Source organism: Colossoma macropomum, unplaced genomic scaffold (genome assembly GCF_904425465.1).
Source record: "Colossoma macropomum unplaced genomic scaffold, Colossoma_macropomum, whole genome shotgun sequence".
NCBI lineage: Eukaryota > Metazoa > Chordata > Actinopteri > Characiformes > Serrasalmidae > Colossoma > Colossoma macropomum.
The window spans coordinates 14,754,043-14,774,937 of NW_023494802.1; the positions used below are offsets into that span (position 1 = coordinate 14,754,043).

General features: G+C 38.9%; 1 protein-coding gene across 2 annotated transcripts in view; it reads right to left on the reverse strand.

Moving 5' to 3' along the window:
• Positions 1–18,346, reverse strand: part of avpr2ab (arginine vasopressin receptor 2a, duplicate b) — a 34,213-nt gene extending 15,867 nt beyond the window's left edge. The window contains exons 1-2 of one of the 2 annotated variants that reach the window (XM_036591453.1): positions 10,397–10,784; positions 6,963–7,036 (exon numbers count right to left, since the gene is read on the reverse strand). The gene's annotated coding sequence lies outside the window, so the exon portion shown is untranslated. Of the gene's footprint in view, positions 1–6,962; positions 7,037–10,396; positions 10,785–18,229 lie in introns of those variants that run through there. The other variant, XM_036591452.1, reaches the window with a different exon arrangement.
• Between the last annotated feature and the right edge of the window lie 2,549 nt (positions 18,347–20,895).

A 20,895-nucleotide genomic window follows, 5' to 3' on the forward strand; every position in this document is an offset into this window, starting at 1 on the left:
CCACAAACACTTCCCAGTGGTCTTAAAAGCAGCAGTTAGGAGCAAAATGCATCTTAAGGTGATGATTCAACTGAATTGACTTGTTAGAATAACATTAGAATAATTTATAGGCTAATTAAAGTATGTGTATATATATATATATATATATATATATATATATATATATATATATATATATATATGTGTGTGTGTGTGTGTGTGTGTGTGTGTGTATATATATACAATTTTGAACCATTTCTTCTGGTCTATTCATCATGAAATTTACAACATAACATACAACATAAAGAGCAACAGGCTTTTTTAATATATATCAAGAGTACTCAAGAGTGACTGAAGGAACTATTTACACAGCAGCAGAATACAGATAAAAAGGAAAAAAATTCAGATAAAAAGGAAAAAAATACAGATAAAAAGGAAAAAAAATAATTTCATTAAATTCAAATGATTCTAATGTCCCAAAGTATTGAGTTGATTCAGAAGCATTTTGCATCCTATATGTTCCTAATTGCTGCTTTTCAGACCACTGAGAAATGTTTGTGTCTTATGAACAGAGAAAGTGAGAGAGAACAAATCCTGAAAGAAGTAATAGTAAAAAAAATCATGTCCATGATCAGTTTTCACTGTAGAAACCATAAGTTTGCTCGTTCTGAGCAGAAGCAGTCTTTTAAGAGTATCAGGATGTGAGCTGCAGTATTACTCACTATGAGATGGAAAAGTCAGTGCTATCAACCATCTCTGTCTTGCTCTCTCTCTCTCTGTCTCTCTCTGTCTCTCTCTCTCGCTCTCTCTCTTTCTGTTTCTATGCCTCTCTTTCACACCATTACCAGGCCAAACTCCTCCTGGGAAGGATCACAGAGCTCCTCCATTAGATCCGTTTTTAATGGTAAGCTTTGCGAGAGCTGGCACTGTGTGTCCGCTGGGAGTCTGAAGGGGGTCTGCGGCGGCGGGCTGGGTGAGGTGAGTGTGCCAGCAGTCGGAGCAGGAGCTCTTTTCCAGTGACAGTGCGTGTGATAAATGGGGAGGCAGTGAAGCTCCTGGGAGCGAATCTGTTCATACCAAACAGTGGACTAAACCTGGACCCTCAGCGCTGAGAGAAAGCAATCTAACAGCCTATCAGAGCGCAGATCTGCAGCACAGCTCACTGCCCACTGCAGCAGACTCACTCTCTCCTTGACTCGCTCTCTCCTTCACTCGCTCTCTCCATTTCTCTCCATCTTCTCTTCCTTTCTTTATCTTTCTTCTCTGTTTTCTCTTTCTTTCTCTCCTGGTGTCCCTCTCTCTCTCTCTTTCTGTCTTACTTACCTTCTTGCTCTCTTCCTTTCACTCTCTCTCTCTCTCTCTCGCTTTTTTCTCTCCCATTGTGTCTCTCACTTTTTCTTTCTTGCTTTCTCCCTCTTTCATCTCTATTTTTCCCTCTCTCTCTCTCTTTCTTTTTCTCTCTCTCTGTTTCCTTCTCTGTCTTTCCTTTCTCTTCCTTTTCATTCTTCTATTCTTTCTTTCTCTCTTAGGTTTCTTTCTCTGTCTTCTCTTGTTTTCTCTCTCCCTCTTTGCTCACTTTCTTTCTCTCCCTATTTCTCTCGTCTCTCTCCATCACTTTTTCTCCATCTCTCTTTTGCTTCCTCTCTTTATCTTCCCTTCTCCCTTTTCTTTTTGTCCATTGATGTTTCTGTTGCTCTCCTCTCTTTTTTCATTTCCTTCTCTCCATTTCTCTCTCTTTCTTTCATTATCTCCCAGTTCTCTTTTCTTTCCTTTCTTTTCTCTGTCCCTCACTTCTCTCTTTCGTTCTCTCCTTATTTCTTTCTGCCTGCCTCTTTCCCTCCCTTTCTCTATCTCTTTCTCTCTCTCTCTCCTGTTCTATTTTCTTCTTGTTCTCTGTTCCCTTATTTCTCTTATTTTCTCTCCTTATTTCTCTTTCTCTCTTCTTCTCTTTATTTCCCTTTCTCCCTTTCTCTCTGCCTTTCTCTCTTTCTTTATCCCGCCCTCTTTTTCTCCCTCTCTTTGTCTCTTTCTTCTTCTGCCCCTAATTTCATCCTTTCTTTCTCTTTCTCTTTTCTCTCTTCCTCTAATTTCCTTTCTATTTCTCTCTATCTTTCTATTTTTTCTCTTTCACTTTTTGCTTTTCTCTTTTCTGTATCCTTTATTTCCTCTCTTCCCCCTTTCTCTCTCTGTTCCTCTCTCTCTCTCTTTCTTCCTGTTTTCTCTGTCCGTCATTTCTTCTTCTTGCTTTTCTCTCTTCCTCTGTTTACCTTTCTATTTCTCTCTATTTTCTTTTCCTTTCTGCCTTTCTCTTTTCTGCATCCCTCATTTCTCTCTATATTTTCCTCTAGTTTTCTCTTCTCTTTCTTCTCTCTCTCTCTCTCTCTCTCTCTCTCTCTCTCATTTCCTTTCTCTTTCTCTCTCTATGTTTTTCTCTCTTTTTCTCTCCTCTCTCCCACCCCCTTTTCTCTATGATGGTAATCAGTTGACTATAAGACTCTAAAAATATTTCTGGAGCCCCATTGTGCTCCTCCTGAAGGTCAAAGGAACAGATGGGAAAAAAGGTGACGATGAGGATGAAGGAGGTGGAGAACAGCAGCCTACTCATCTGCTGCTCGTCTCTCTCTCTCTCTTATTTTCTTTTTCCATCACTAGACCCCATTCTTGTACCGTTCTCTCTCAAAAAGGCCACAGGACTGCTCAGCTGTACCTGATGATACAGTGTGGAGTGATTCGTATCTTCACTTTATTAAGTCAGACTCTCTGTAATGACTTTCTTTTGTTCTATTTCTGCACTTATCTAGTGGAATAAGCGTTTTGTCGGCTCCTAATTCAAATCTTGGTCGCCGCTCGTTTCTGCAGTGCAGCCGTGTGAAGGCTATGGCTGTGCATATTGAATGTCAGGGAAAAGGCAGAGTCTCTCAGCACTCATCTGCTGGATGACCCCATCGGTTACAGTTAGTCACCTTCAAAATGAGGGTTTTCTCTAGAGAGGTAAAGACAACAGCTAAAGAGGAAGTCCTCGTCCGGCCCAGCCCTTCACCCAGCTCTCAGAGAACACTGTGTCCCCCACTGGCTCAAGGTCACGGGCCTGGACACGCAAAGAGGAGAGGTGGCACTGGGACGAGAACTGGACCATACTGTGTTACGTTAAGTTCAAATTATTTCAGCCCAATTCTTTTTTGTAGTGCGTTTTACAAAGAAATTTGAGACCAGTGTCCCTAATGAATAAGCAGAGGACGACAGCGGCAAGGAAGAGTCCCTGAGAGCATGAGAGGAAAGAAACACTGAGTGGAACCAAGACTCAAAGGAAAAATCCGTCCTTCTCTGGACAACACCAGATAGCGGAATTAAAGAAATTAGATTAAACAGAGGCTCTCGAGTCAGACACAGGGGAGATCCATGAGATAAAGCAATGAACCAGTGATAGACGTCTATCAAAGATAAACTGTCCGAGATGTAGTGGTAAAAACACAAGGAGGTTAAACACTAAACATTATGACTGCAGAAATAAGCTTGGTTTCCTAATACAACACAGACACTGACAGACACTAACATTGCTTTAGCACAACATCCCATTAAAATGATCATTTATACATACTGCAATGTCATGTTTGGGGGTGGCAGGGCCGTTAAGGTGGAACTGACCCACATAAAAATGTGATTGGCCATTGCGGTTCCCCTTAATGAAGCTAGTAGCTGACAGGCTATTGGGTTGCCAGTTCTAGACAGGGCTGGGTATTGTCTTTATCTCAGCAGAGTGAATATGGTTCTATTCTATTCATATTTTATATGGTTCTATACTTTTACACTGCATGCAGAGAGTCAAATTTCATGACTATCCAACACTGACAGCACTGTGGCACTACCTGCAAAGCTTCTGTGACACTGTATTTTCTGCAAATGAAAACCATTGCATTGCTTCAAGTGACATGATGTGCATAACAAGCAAAAAAAAAAATAGACTTGCGGTTGTGATGCAGTTCTTTGGAGGAGTTTGTGAAATGTTTAGCGTGGGCCAGTGGTGTCCAACCCTGGTCCCGGAGAACTACCTTCCTACAGACTTTAGTTTCAATCAGTATCCAATTAGCTGCCCCATCCCTTACTCAGCTCTTATATATCTGATCCAGCCAATCAGGGACTTGGGAGGAGATCTACTAGCTGGAGGAGGGGTGGCAAATTGTGGTTGGATTAAGGCTCTGCAGAATGGTGGCTCTCCAGGTCCAGGGTTGGAGACCACTGGTTTAGGCCCCCAGTAAACACTGTAAAAAATTAGTTTCAACTCAGAAAAGGTAGTAACTAGATAGTTACTAGATATAGCAAGTCAACACAAGTTTAGATTTTTGATCTGTTAACCCCTTAAATGACAAGTGACCCAAAATTTATTACACACTTCTATAACCGAACAATAGCTCAAGCAGTTTGCACCGAAGTCCCTGTAGTTATTCAATAATAGGCATTAGTATGTAATAAGCCTATGTACCCTCCACTACATCTCTGAAAAGAGTCTACAAAGTACTATACATATATATTATGTATATACTGTTGTTGGAAGAAAACCTCATATCTCCAAAATAATAACTTTACAGGAGAAGAAAACCCTACTTTACTTTTAATGTAAGTCAGTGGAACCAGACATTTTTTCCAAGTAATTTTTGGCCATTTCCTTTAGTCCATTCTTCATGAAATTTACATACGATGTAAAGGACAACTGGCATTTTTAAATTTCAAAAACTGAAAAATGACAAAAGAAGATACAAGTTTTTTTTTCAGACAGCAGTAATATATATATATATATATATATATATATATATATATATATATATATATATATATATATATATATTACTGTCAGTCATGAAGTTAAATATAAATGATAGCAGGGAGTAGCAGGAGTGGTAATTGAATGTTCTCTAGAGCATCCAGGTGAAGCTGCATATCATAGCAGGAGGGCAAGCTGTGAGCTTTCATTACATTAAAATCATCAAAGGTACAGGGATTCAAAAATCATATTACAGAGACAGGGATCAGAGGTGTCCCTGCTGGGGGAATAGTGGAACTAATGAAGGGTCCTGGCTGGAGAGAGCTCTTGAAAGGCCTGGAAGTTTGCTTTGGTGTACAGTTTTACACTCCTAAGTAATTAGTGCCTGAAATAAATGAATAGTGGCAAAATAAATAGGTTGACACTGAGTTTCACTTCCATGAAAATATTGGAGTCTGTTCCAGTGTGCTCCTTTTCATGAAGCTCTCAATGCACAGTTCTTGTGCTGATGTTGCTTCCAGAGACAGTTTGGAACTCTGTAGTGAGTAATGCAACAGAAGACAGGTGATTTGTACGTGCTGTGTGCTTCAGCCCTTGGTAGCCCGCCCCTGTAAGTTTGCGTGGCCTACTGCTTCATGGCTGAGCTGTTGTTGCTCCTAGACACTTCCTTTTAAAATAATAGCACTTACAGTTGACTGGGACAGATCTAGCAGGGCAGAAATTTCATGAACTGGCTTGTGGCAAAGGTGGCAGTGCTGTGTTTAAAGTCACTCAGCTCTTCAGTATGACCCGCTCTATTTCCAGTATTTGTCTAAGGAGATTGCAGGGCTATGTGCTTGACTTTATACACCTGTTAGCAATGGGTGTGGCTAAAACATCTGTACTTAATACTTTGGGTGGTATCCATGTACTTTTGTACATTCTGATGAAGCTTATTTTGTCCTCTTATATGGCTGTAAGAAAATGTACTGTTTTAAATGGAAAATTTTCTTTAGCATTAAATTTAAGCAAATAAGACAACTGTGATTAAACATGATTAACTATACCAAATAACACAATTAATCACAATTAATTATTTTAATCATTTAACAGCCCTACATGAAACATGCTGATATTAGAAGCATTGAGATATAATAGCAGTCCAGTTGAAGTGCAGTGTTCCACATCACAGTGGATACCTGCTTAGGAGTTCTACAGTGAGAGGAAGTGGGCTCAGCGGGTTTAGGTAATCCTGAATCTCATAATGTCTTTCAGGAATGCAGCGCAGCAGGAGGGAGGCAGAGGCTACTGCTTTACTGTCCAATGCCTGACCGGGGCAGCGGTCAGTTTAGAGAGGAATTGCGGGGTGGACAGGGGAGAGGAGGCGGTGAAGAGAGCAGAGGAAGAGATGGGGGCAATGGGAAGAGGAAGGAAAGCACTATGAGTCTGCACGCATGGTGGGAGGCTGAGGAGAGCTGTTATCTCACACATTACACTCCTGACAGTGAAGTGAAGAAGTGAGGTGCTGTTTCTGCACCACCTGCAGAGAAGATTTAATTTAAAATCAAATGACATTTAACCACTCGGAGGTATTCCTACTCCTCAGGTGATGGAGCTGCTACATTCCCACCAAACACTGAAACTAAAAAGGTTTTCTTAACATGATTGTGGCAGGTTAGTGCATTAAATGGTAACATAATGCATTATTTTGTACTAGGATGTGATGAAGTGATGATGCTATGACAGTGTAAGTCTTTCCAAACTACAGCCTTGTGTGCTACATTGGAACATAATCCTGGACTTATCCCTGGATTCTTTTTCAGTTTATCATATCATGACCTTGTAATTAAAACAAGTGATAATTCAAATGTATCGCTGCTGTCGGAAAAAAAAAAAAAACATTGTATCTCCATTTTTGTTGTTTTTCGGTTTTTGACATAATTTGAAAAAATCTGTTGCCTTTTACATTGTGTGTAAATTTCATGATGAATGGACCAAAACAAATGGCCAAAAAGTACTTGGAAAAAATGTCTGGTTCTATTGACTTACATTAAAAGCAAAGCAGGTTTTGTCCTTTTCCTGTAAAGTTATTATTTTGGAGATAAGGTTTTCTTCTGACAACAGTGACACACACACACACATACACACATATGTGTATATATATATATATATATATATATATATATATATATATATACACAGTACTTTATAGACTCTTTTCAGAGATGTAGTGGAGGGTACATACCTTTGCAATTTAAAATGGTGTTTGTAAGATGAGCTTATCTCATTTTCAGTTCCACTGTACTCCACCTTCCAGTTCTATTCATGAAATATGAAATGTCAATTATACTATTGAAAATGTATCTCAAGTTGTGTCTCAAGTTGTGTTGACTTACTATTTGAAGTTCAGTAAACTATCTAGACACCACCTTTTCTGAGTTGAATTATCACGATTAATAATCGTGCACATGTGAGCATTACAGAGCCTTACCCTATAGCTTGCATTTGCCCTGCTCTCTGAAAACTGCTGTGTTTTGTTTTTTTTGGGCTATTCCCACAGTACTGGGTAGTTTTTGGGTTGCTGGGAGAGTCACTGTGACATAATAACAACCCAGCCAAAGGATGAATTACTGGCCAGTGCCAGGGGCCTCTGTATGCCAGGGGCTTCGGGGTCCACAAGACCCGAAGCTCAAGGACTAGGAACCATCCACTGCAGATGCAAAAATTGGTCCTTACATGTAATGACTAAATAAATGCCCATACATTGACACTGTGTTTAAAACCATTTAAAGCACCCAAAACACCACAGTGTGCAGAAATATAACTACAGAAGATAACAGGCTGCTGTACATCATTTGAGGATGAATCATATTGATCACAGTACATTCTTTCCACCACTGTATACAACGCTTTATTATTATTATTATTATTATTATTATTATTATCAACAATTTTTGGTAAATAATAATTTTAGTTGAGGTCAACTTATGACATTTGTGAACTGTATATTTTGAAAATGGAAATGTCTCCATGATATGGATCCTTAAAGTTGTTTTGCAGGTCTATTTTCTCAGTATTTTCAGTATTGTGCCCATGAGCCACTGGTTGGCCTCTTATCAGGCTGTCATCACTGATAGGAATCTGTAAGTAAACATCTACAAAATAAAGATGTTTTACTACTTACTACTCAGTTAAACCAATAAAGATAGATATTCTATTTCAAGTAAAAACTGCCTTATAAACTCTTTTTTGCCTGTAATGTGTGGCTGATAGGATTAACTAACATGAGCTCACTATAGCTTCCACAACAAACTTGGTTAGACTAGATTTCACATCACTACTCTTCTCTTAGTGTATATATTTATGCTTGTCATGTGTTTTGTAATGTGTTTTTTTCTAACTGTGGTTGTCTCTTACAGGTACAGGTTGGAAGAAATATCTGCAAAAAGGCCCAAAACTGAATAAGATTTGCTTTTAATTTAGCAGTTTGTCATCGCTGAACAGCACCTCTGTTTGTAGGATTCCTATTAAACTAATAAGTAGTTTGTTTTATGAAAACAATAAACACAAGGTAAAAACAAAAACTCTTAGATAGTAGCATAACAAAAATAACCCAGTGCTGAGTCAAAGTAACTACATATTAGAATAGCTCTTATAATTCAGCCTGTTGGGTTATTAATATAATACACTGATGCTGGATCAGTTTGACCCAGCATGTATTTCTCTCGTACACTGTTAGAAATAAAGGTTCTGTGCAGGTACATTTTTTGTACATGAAGGTACAGACAATGTAAATGTTCCCTCAAAGGTACAACAATGGTTTTAGGGCCCAAATGTGAACCTTAAATAAGTTTTTCCAGGTGAAAAGTTTGTATTTGTACCTTTTCACAATCAAATGTTTTAAAACAGAACAATAAAATAAAAAGCCTGGAGACGAGACGGGGTGTGTGGAGTCAATACAGCTTAGAAAATATAATTTCAGTAGATTATGGTACAATTATGTTCCCTGACTAAAGGTACTGAGATGTACCCTTGAGGGTACCACACCAGTGACAAGAGGGGCACTGCCCCACTGAGAGCTTCGTACCTTTATTTCTGAGAGTGTCTAGTGAGTCAGTGCTGGGTTATGGAATTGACCCAAATAGGGTTGTTTTTCATAGTATTTTTTGCGTGTGATGGTAATATAATTACCATACAATTACCAACTGGGCTAATGTCTAAAATTACTTAATAATTTAAAATAATGTCTATTTTCAGCACAGACTGCTAACTGTTACCATCCAGCGGGTCTCTATGTTTGTTTGATTGGAAACCAAAATACTGTCAATCTGGCAGAAGATCTACATCATAATCTTTCCAACGGGTGTTGAGTTAATTAATAATTTAGTGTTATTGATAATAAACAGAACTTGTTTTAATGATCACAATATTAGATAATCTCAAGTATCAGCCCAAGGATGGTGTGTAGGACCGAAACATATTTGTTTTGTGACTGGCCGACTAACTACAGGGCGTGATAGAGTTTTGAAAATGGCATTTGTTTTTCCCCATAAACAAAAACAGATTGGATACAGGAGTCGTCTGAATGCTGCTGACAAACTACAAAATGATGATACACCCTCAGATGTATATACACTTCAGCCAGTTCTGGTTAGCTAGCCAGCCAGCATCTGCCCCATTTTCAAAATTGTCTAGCTATGAGTGCACTGAGTGCACTGTTGAACAGTAGTGTCCATGGAGTGGGACTTGTTTTTAGACTGGAACTTGTAGACCAGTCCACCCCAAACTCTAACTGTGTTTCTCCTTATATACACACAGCATTGCCTTTGTGCAAAATAACTTTTTCTAAAATTTGCGTATTTTCATTTTCATTTCATACACTTATTTATTATTATCATGCTACCCTGAGATAACCAGGGTGGCTAGCTAGTGAAAAAACGAAAACTGTCGTGAGCTTTTATCTTAAATGTGACATAATCATAACAGTTAACATGCTACAAACTAATGCTAGCTTAGGTCAGCATTTCTCACTGCCCACCTGCTCGGCTATGTCCTCATCCCACTTAGTTAACCTTTTCATTCTTGTCTTTTCGGTGCCACCTTGATTTTTTGCTATTCTTGCCGCTCAAAATTCACATATAAAATGGCTACACTGGTAAAAAAAAAGGCAATGCACTCTGTAGAGCTCTGTTGAGTCAGCCTATATCAGAATTATACCATCGCACTGAATTTGATACACTAATCTCTCAAAGCTGATGTTAGGGTCTCATTCAAATGTCCATTCCACCTTAACTAGTGCAGCAATTATGCACTAGCATGTGTACAGATCAGAATGTAACTGCTACATTATTTAAGGTGGAATGGGAAATTCCATTTTTTTTGTATAACTTACATATCACTGTTGTTGGAAGAAAACCTCATATCTCCATTTTTGCTGTTTTTCAGATTTTGACACTGTTGTCCTTTACATTGTGTGTAAATTTCATGATGTATGGACTAAAAGAAATGACTGAAAATGACTCAGAAAAAAGTCTGGTTCCATTGACTTACATTGAAAGTAAAGTAGGTTTTTTCCTTCTCCTGTAAAGTTACCATTTTGGAGATACAAGGTTTTCTTCCAACAACAGCGATATACTAAAACCATAACCACTAGTAAAAAGAATTGTGTTTAATACACACCTGAATGGTGTAAATGTCCCATCAAACCCTCACTGCCCTTTCCTCTCTCCTTACCCCTCCTGTTTTGTGTGGCTCTTGTCAGCCTTGGAAAAAAAACAACCCTGCGCGTGATCCATGTCTCTGTTTGGCTAACCCAATTCCACACTTTTTCCCATTTAATGTTCAACCCCTGCGCTGGACTCAGGTCAGCGGCCCCAGCCTGTCTTCCCCTGCCTCTCCCTCACCGCTCCTATAGGCAAACACACCCTCATTCTTCTAAGAGGCTCTCACCACGGACAAGCCACAGCCTTACATCAGCCCTTTCCTGTTTAATAATGCCATGTATTTCTTTTTTTTAACTTTTAAGTACTATGGTTTATCTTCATTCACTGCTTTGATGAAATATGGCGTTCATTTCCTGTCAAAAGGATTCGTACATAAATACAGATCTGATTTTCTGAACTGCAGTTCTGTAATCAGATTCGTAGCTTTGTGAATATAATCTTTGTATAATCATAACACTGCAGCGGTGTAACTACTGGGGGGGCAGGGGGACAATAGCACTGTGGCCCATGGTGCAGGGGGGCCCGCAGTGATCAGGCTCCCTAAAATCTCCTCATATAGGCTCCTCATATAGATTCTGACAGAACTTCCATCAATACTACACAGACAGCGTTGACATCTATTTATCTCTCTCTTATGTATAACTCATCTATTTCATGGTAACTGTTTTCATATAGACTCTTTACAACTTGCAGCATGATATATTCATTATTTATAATGTTACAATCTTAGGAGTAGAATGCTGGACAGGATCAATTTGTTTGAGACAATGAATAAACACTTTATCTGTTCTGAGACTGATACCATTATTAAAACTTTGATTATTTACCAATACCTGCTAGTTTCTTTGATTAATTAACGATCTGCTAGTTCCTTTTTTAAAAACTACTACTGCTTTAAAATTAGCTATTCTTAATTTAAGTGCTTCAGTTACAATTAGTATCTAAAAGTAGGCTGTCAGAACCTCCAGTACTCCAAAACCTCTACTACTCCACAGGACAAAATACACAGCTGACAGTGCCATCTCAAAACGTGAGCAGGGGCTATTTCAGACTAGATTTGTTGCAGGATTGGATCTGATTTAAGCTCCTTCTCCCTTCAAAAGACCATCCAGCATTTTCTGTTAATATCGGACTGATACTTAATTAAATGTGATGTGATCATGACAGTCAACATGCTACAACCTAATGCTAGCTAAGCAAGTTTAGGTTAGCATTTCTCACTGTCCACCTGCTCGGATATGTCCTCATCCTCCTTAGTAAACCTTTGTCATTCTTGTCTTCCCGCTGCCACCTTGCTTGAATGCAGTTCTTGCTGCTGCTGCTGTCTTTCTTCGCAAAATTAATGTATAAAATGGCTGCATCGATAAGGCAAAAAAAGCTATGAATTCTGTAGAGCTTTGCCTGTTTAGTCAGCTGGTATCAGAATTACACCATCGTGCTGAATACTCCAAAACCTCTACATCTTCACTGGACGGGATATTTCAGACTAGATTTGTTGCAGGACTGGATCTGATTGATGTTCTTTTTCCCTCTAAAAGACCATCCAGCATTTTCTGCTAATATCGGCCTGATACTGATACCTGATATCGGACACAACAAATTACATTGTCGTTTTTATTCATTAAAAGCAATTTTTGTATGGGGGGCATTTTTTATTTTGCACTGGGGCCTGTAAGTTCCATTACTGTGAACGCTACAAACTACAAACCCTAACTTAAAGCTGCGTAACCACAAACTCATCCCACAGCTGCATTCGATTCACAATACTGGGCTCACAATGCAATATTTTCACTGTTCTTTGAACAAAATTAAAATGTAGAACAACGCTGGCATGTGGGAGTCAGGAGGCAGGATGAGAGCTGTTGACTGTTACTGATGGTTTGCAAACCTAAGACTGGTGTTCAAACACTGCAGTTGCATTAGATGGCATAATTCATAATGTCTGTTCTCCACATTGCACACTGCCAGTTTTCATTGCATCATCATATTGTCACAAGGCATCGTTACACCCTACTAAATGATGTCTTTCACAATGTTCATGCTGTGATAACTTTGGAAAGCAGTTCAGACACAAATGGTAGTGGTGATCCATGGCCATTAAAGCTAAGCCTACAGTTCGGGACATAAATGTCAGTCAAAAACAAGGAAAACAAGACAAAAAAACATCTCAAGACAAAAAACATGCTTGTTTCTGCACCCTTAAGGGTTTCTGGTGTCATGTTAGTGCTGAGTTTATAGAAATTCTTTTGGCTTTTCTAGACTAAATGTGGAGATCTGAAGCTTGCAAAAGACAGGACATGTTTTATTTGAAGAACAGACTTTAATGATCTGTAACAGACTTTACCATATATTTTACCATGTGTCTTTTAATAGAAAGCTCTGGCATAGAGGAGAAAGTCTCAGTCTTTAACAGCTGATCATGCGTGCTCCAGTGTTGTTGGAATGGAAACCTGCAGCCACACCAGCCCCTTGTGGATAAGACTGGACACCCCTGCATTAGGCCTTCCGTTCAGCTCCTGAAGTCCTAACCAATGAGAGACCACGTTTGACTGAGCCCATCTAGATCTCACAGAGTATTTCTTTTTCTTTCACAGAAATCATTACTCCTTCTCTGAAGGCATAGAAAGGCCCTAATGGTTCGCCACTGACAGATGGAGTTTTTGAGTCACGGCTACAAACTATTAAGCGGTTATCCATAAATCATGAAGCGAGATGTAATGTACGGACTACAGGTATGAATAATCACTCGTAAATGTCACCTGGAAAACGTACATACGAGATATGTGTTACAAATCAAGTTACAGATTGATCAATCTGATTATGGATTTGCCATTCATGAGATTACATACTCGTCGTTGCATTCACTTTTGACAGGAAATCAACCCCATAAATGGATGAATTGATTTTCTTGAGTTAGGCCTGATAGGCCTTTTTGATAAAAGCGAGCTGGCATTGCTGTAAAGTACTTAAGATATCGCTTTCCACTGAATGTACAATACAAGCCGAACCCATTTTCTTGTTGCATTTTGTCACGTTGTCATATCAATAAATCACACAGGGGAGTGTGGGGGGAGAGTGTGCCTATGTATGTGTGTGTGCCTGAAAGAGAGCATGAGAGAGAGAGAGAGAGAGAGGCATTGGGTGACTGTGGTACAAAAATACAGTTGTTTACATCTTGGAAATGGGCCCATATGCACTAATGACTAGGACACACACACACTCATTAACTCCACATAAGCTGCCTTGTTCAAACACACTGCTGCCACATGACGCTTTGCACCGCGGAGCAAAAAAAAAACACCTTAACACTCCTTTCCATTTGGTTTGAAAGACAAATTGCACTTTTCCTGAAAATGTCACTAAAACAAATCTGAGACCCAATGCTCTTTTAGCTGTCGGTGGTCCGCTCATGACTCTACTATAGCAATATTCACTGACCCAAGACACTTAAAAGCACTTTGAAACTACTCCCAGTTTGAAAAGCCATTAATTGTCTAATATTCTGCTCAGTGTTCTTTTAAGTTAGATGAGTGTGTTCTAGCTTTGCTCTTATCTGGCAGTAGCTGACAGTAATGGTATATATAATGATGGTAATGAGGTAAAGTGTAGTCACTGGTTAATGTCACATGTTAAGTTAGGTAATGTGTCCTTTTGGACTTTGCAATGTGGCCGCTTCACATTAATTCACATAAACAGACCTTAAACTAGGTGCATTCATAGAGGTGAATGGCTACTGAACTGTCACTTATTAAAATGTGAACCAGATGTCTGACGAGCCACCTCACAGAAAGGTAGTATATGAAATGGTTATAAAGAGTATAATATTTTGTCTGATCTGACTTTGTTTAATTTGGGCAAAATATTACCAAATGAAAGCTTATTTTCTCAAATTTACCACTATTTTAAAGCTGCAGTGTGCCATGCTTTTTGGGCTAAAACTGAAAGAAGCAGCATGCTGTGAGTCACGTTAAAAACATTCTAATTTATTTTATTTATGGTCTGTGTGTGCTGCTGCGATTTACCTTGTAAAGCCTGAAAAAACATGAAAAAAATCTGATTCGTTGGGTCACATTTTTGTTTTTTCTTCATGTATTAACGTCACATGCAGAGCCTCAAAAAGAAAGTTTGGCTTAATGTTCAAATGCAAAATCAACATTACATTGAAGTTATGATGACAATAGTAGATACGTCACTCATGTCTTTGGAAAAAGCGTCTTTCACCAAGTTTTGTGTGCATTTTCACATTTCTACCAGAGAGGTCTCCAAATCCCCAAAACTTACATAGTGTACACTCTTAAAAAAGATGGTTCTTTAAGCGTTCTTTAGTAAAGTAAATGGTTCTATATAGAATCATGAACACTGAAGGAACCCTTTGTATGATTAAAGGGTTTTTTGCATGGTGAAATTGTTCTTTATGGTGATGAAGAATGTGTTATATGTGGTTCTATATAGAGGCTTTTTGAAAAGCAACCTTACATAGACCCATTCTCAAGAACCATCTAGAGCACATTCTCCATCAATCCAAGAAATGTTTTAATCATTCAAAGCATTCTTTGAGTGCTCAAGGTTCTAACTAGGACCACTTACTTTACTAAAGAACCCTTAAAGAACCATCCTGTTTGAGTAGTGTAGCTTTAACTTCATCAACATTACATATCGCCGCAGTCGCAACAAAATCTCATATGTTCAAATTTGTAAGGAAATAACTTTCCCAACTTTGAACAGAAGTTAATTAAACTAGATTTATTTTGGAACATTTCTTCAACAATGGGATTTAAATTTAAATGGAGATACAAGGTTTTGTTCTGATCATGACAATAAAAATCTCAGACGGCACTTTTAGGTGCACTGTTCATTTTGTATAGTCAATAAAATGAATATATTTGCATTGTAGACATCACGACCCCTGGTTCCTGTTACCGCCTCTCTACAGTAAATCATTTCATTTCAATCTACACTGTAAAAATGGCTCATCAGATCAACCTAAAAACTGACTTCATGTGGTAACAAGTAAATTGATTAGTTTTATTCAACCTAAATAAATATTTTAAAAATTTGAATAAATTATTCTTTCAATCAGTGTCATTTTTTGAGTTAATAAAACTAGTTCAACTGCCTTTTATTACATAACTACATAATTATTTTAGGTTGATCTGATGAGCCATTTTCCTGCATTATGTAATCATATGTAATAACCGGATTACGGTAATGACATTTTTGTAAAGGAGAGCTGGAATTTTAAAATGGTGTTAAATAAATAAATACATACATACATAAATAAATGGCCAAAAACCTGAATGACAAGTGTTGCATATTTTATAATGTCTGACAATGTGGCAACATTTCTGAGAGCCCAAAAAAACACTGACTTCCTGAATCCACTGCTGCTCCGTGCACATCCTCACCAACAATACTAGAGGATTTTTCTTGCCTTTAAACATCAGTCTTAGCTCATCTACTGAGAAACGAGCCGTGACTTCAAGCCTTATTTTTAATTTCCGTTTCTTTTGTTTGGCCATGCTGGAATAAGGCTTAACTCCGGCTCACACCTGCCCTTGTACATAATGATGACAGATTTACAGTGTAGATTCACCAGACCCACCAGCCTCAGTCTGCTGTACAGCTTTTAGCAGCCACAGACCCCTTCACACAGAAGTGTTTTTAAATTTTGTTATGTGTTTCATTTGTTATGTGTGTGTATATATATATATATATATATATATATATATATATATATATATATATATATATATATATGGTTATACATATCAGCACTTATGCCTTCCAGACAGGGGGCTGAAAATAATAAGCCAATGAAAGTAAAACCCAAACAAAGATCTCCTGTGATTCGTGAACTGTGACTTCAGAGAGGCCGTTTAATAATCACACATGACATAACCAACGCATAACTGAGCAGCAATGCGTGAGTTTATTATGGAGGATTAAGAGGCAGCCTAAAGCTCTAATTAAACGAGAAGTGCAAAGCGTCCACAGCAATCAGCAGCACTCTGGACCCTGCGTGCTGTGCCCGTCCCTGCCCCGCGGCCCTGGAGCCCGCTTTTCCTAGTGTGTGTCAAAACGCAGCCGACCGCGATCATCCTATAAACAGTCAATAGATCACATTGTTTGCATTAATTGCTCCAGCAGTGTGGAGCTGTGAAAGGAGCTGCTGAACTGGTGTTTAATTCTACAAAGAGCTGAGCAACACACTATTAACTCTGCAGACTACAGTCAGGATGATCCACTCCGTCCCGTCCACCCCTCAATCTTTACAAAAAAGAAAGTGTAGCTGCCCAATTTATGATTGGCATATGATTAAACCAGCTCTCTTAAAAGGTGCTATAAAGGGTTCTCTGGAGCAATGTGATTGAAGACCCAGTTTTGGTTCCCTAAAGTACCTTTCAGTGGAGTATTCTATCACGAACTCTTTGTGGAAATGAGATGCGAGTGTGAAGAACCTTTTTAAAAATGATTCTCCACGTAATGCAAAGGTTCTACATCAACGAAAGTTTGTCCTAGGACTGTACGTCCAAGAACCTTTTAAGAACCATTGTTTTTTTTTTCACTCTTAGCTTCCAAGTACCAAAAACGTTCTTTGACTCATGAAAATTGCTGAACCCTATTTGCTGCTCTGTAAACTCATTTTGAAAAGGTTCTTTAAGGAACCCCATACAACCAAGTCTCTGTCATAGAGAAGAACCATTTAATGGTTCTCTGAATTATCAGAACACTCTTAAAAATAAGGGTGCCTGAAAGGGCTTGTTTGAGTGATGCCGGTTCTTCAGAGAACAAATTTTGGAAATGAGATGTGAGTGTGAAGAACCTTGTTTAAAACGATTCTCCACGTAATGCAAAGGTTCTACATCAATACAGGTTTTTCCTAGGACTGTACGTCCAAGCCAAGATCCATTTAAGAACCATTATTTTTTTACACTTCTTCCTTCCAAGTACCAAAAAGGTTCTTGACTTACAAAGATAGCTGAACCTCATTTGATGCTCTATAGAACCATTTTTAAAAGGTTCTTGAAGGAACCACATACAACCAGTTCTCTAACATAGAGAAGAACCAATGAACTGTGCAAAAATGGTTCTCTGAATCATCAGAACCCTCTTAAAAATAAGGGTGCCAGAAAGGGCTTGTTTGAGGAATGCCGGTTCTTCAGAGAACACATTTTGGAAAATAGATGTGTGAGTGTGAAGAACCTTTTTCAAGTTTAAAGACCCTCAACATAACGTAAAGGTTCTAGAATGAACCTTTAAAATGGTAAAGAACTTTTTGTTATTTGAAGGTTCTTTATACAATTAAAAGGTTCTTCACACTTGGTTCTTTAGGGAACTAAATGGCTCTTCAAAAGGTGGCCTGGTGAGTGATTTGCACAAAATTACTTAAATTATTATTATTATTATTATTATTATTATTATTATTTATAATAATAATAATTATAATACTTAAAAATAATAGTTTTGAATCAGTATACGTTCATAGTCATAAACATGAACAGCAGTAATAACTGTATTTTTTTGTAACAACAATTATAATATAATATAATATAATATAATATAATATAATATAATATAATATAATATGATAGTTGTTTATGAGTATAAACGCGTTAGTAAACAGTTCTCAAAGCTCACTGTGAGTTATTTTAGTGGTCATTCAACGCCGTTTACACAGCAGCAGCAGCTGCAGGATCCCAGCAGCAGCCTCAGCAAACTGAGTGTCCAGCAGCGCTTCTTTAGCGCCGGAGCAGGTAGCGCATCAGAGCAGACCAGCCGCGTTACTCACCAGCTCTCCCCTCCACTCTAGTCCACTCTCTCCTCTTCTCCACTAACGGCTCCTGCTGCTCTCCCCATGAGCCCGCGTCTCCTGCCCGGACATCTCAGCTGAGCGTGAACATCAGTCAGTCACCCAGCGAAGTTTCTCTCTGCCGCTGTTTACTGAAGGTGAGTGTGACCAGGTCATTATAGTACTGGTTGGACTTTAATGTCCAGTGTGTTTGTGCGAGCGCGCTATAATTAGCTGTACAGGCAGATGAAGCCACTCGAGTTTCGGTCCGCTGTCTAAACTCAGCTCTGATCTGATCTCAGTTCAGATAAACAGAACCGGAAAAGGAGTCAGTCCGCGTGTGTTCAGTTATCGATCAGTCTGAGCTCCACTTCAGCTGCTCTACCTAAAGACCCTCTTCAATATCAGACCCTCACTGTCCCCTCCCTCCCTCTGCTGCTGCTCTCCTCCCTCTCTTCACTCTCCTCCCCCCCAAACTCTCTCTCTCTCTCTCTCTCTCTCTCTCTCTCTCTCTCTCTCACACACACACACACAAACACACATACATATGTTCAACCCTGTTGCATACAGTTGGTCGCTGTGCAAAATGTAAATGAAAACTGAATGTAATGATGTGCAAATCATTTAAACCCTACATTTAACTGTAAATAACACACATATAAGTCTATACATAATATATATATATATATATATATATATATATATATATGTGTGTGTATGTATATACATTATTATATGTCTATATATATATATATATATATATATATATATATATATATACATATACACACACACACACACTGACTAGTATCAGTGCAGCCTGCATTATCCACTCATCCACACATACACGCATATATGTATATGTATATATATATATATATATATAACCACGTATAACCACGTAACCAAGATATTGGAACAGTGTTTTCCCACTGTGCTTTCAAAAACAACTGATCTTACCAGAACCAGCTGCTCACGAGTTGTAGTTCAATTTTCACCTGCTCGGGAGATTACACAGTGCTCACTTGTTATACTGTGATCACATGTTGTGCCACCCTTGGCAGGAACAACTGCAATCAAATGTTTGCAATGGGAATTTTACATCGCTGTGGAGGAATTCCAGCCCACTCTTCTTTGCAGAATTGTTTTAATTTGGCTATATCTGAGGGTTTTTTGAGCATGAACTGCCCGTTTAAGGTTGTGCCACAGCATCTCAATGGAATTCAAGTCAGGACTTCGACTGGGCCACTCCAAAACCTTACTTTTCCTTCCTCTGAGCCATTCAGGGGTGGACTTGCTTGTGTGCTTCAGATCGTTGTTGCATAACTCAACTGCGCTTGAGCTTTACGTCACACACTGACAGGCGGACATTCTCCTTTAGGACTTTTTGATAGAGAGCAGAATTCATAGTTCCATCAGTTATGACAAATCGTCCAGGTTCTGCGGAAGCAAAGCAGCCCCAGACCATCACACTACCACCACCATGCTTCACTGTTGGTATGATGTACTAATGGTGTTAGCTTTATGCCAGGTGTAACAGGACCCATGTCTTCCAAAAAGTTCCACCTGTGACTCATCAGTCCACAGAACATTTCCCAAAAATCTTAAGGGGTCATTTAGATGGTTTTTGGCAAATGCGAGACGAGCCTTCATGTTCTTTTTGGTCAGCAGTGGTTTGCAGCTCTCCCAGTGTCTTTCTTATTGTAGAATCAGGTACATTGACCTTAATTGAGGCAAGTGAGGCCTGCAGTTCTTTCGGTGTTTTTTGTGGCCTCCTGGGTGAGTGGTCGATGCACTTTTGGTGCACTCCCGAGAAGGTTCACTACTGTTCCAGGTTTTCTTCATTTGTGGATAATGGCCCTCACTGTGGTTCACTGAAGTCCCAGAGCCTCAGCAATGGCTTTGTAACCCTTTCCAGACTGGTAGATTTCAACGACTTTGTTTCGCATTTGTATTTGAATCTCTTTAGAACGTGGCATCATGTGCTGCTTTTTGAGACCCTCTAGCTGCTTCACATTGCCTGACAGGTTCCATTTAAGTGATGCTTAGATTCTACATGTCTGACAGTAGCCTGGGTGTGGCTAGTGAAACTAAACCCAGTAATAAATTGAATTTGGTTAACTGGTTGATTTAGTGGCTAAGGAGGCAATTACTTTTTTTCACATAGGGCCATAACCTAGTTTTGTTTGCTTTTTTCAGTAACAATGTGGACAGGGAGACACTTGTACACCATTGCAATGTGATACATACACAAATTACATACAAACCACACCTCCACACCCTACTTACCCCCATCCTACCAAAATAAGTGAATAAGAATGGCCACCGCGAACCCAAGTGCATCTGTCATTTCACTGTTATTTAAATTTTTGGAATTTGTTTCCATCAAACTATTCATACACTGTCAGGTTACTGACACAGCCATGTCCTCTGACCTTATTATGATTTTCCCTAATCTTATTTTATTCTTCTATTTTTGGTGGGATTAAGCTATGAGAAAAGCACTCGTACTGCCTGAGAAACATTTTACTTTATTTGTTTTAGTGATTAACCCACAAATCTCCCGAGGCCTCTGCATGCGTGCAGTTATCAGTCTGCAGGAGAGACGCAAAGTCTAGTACGGCTAGAATTAGCTTTCCGATGTATTTTTGTTTTCGTGTGCAATC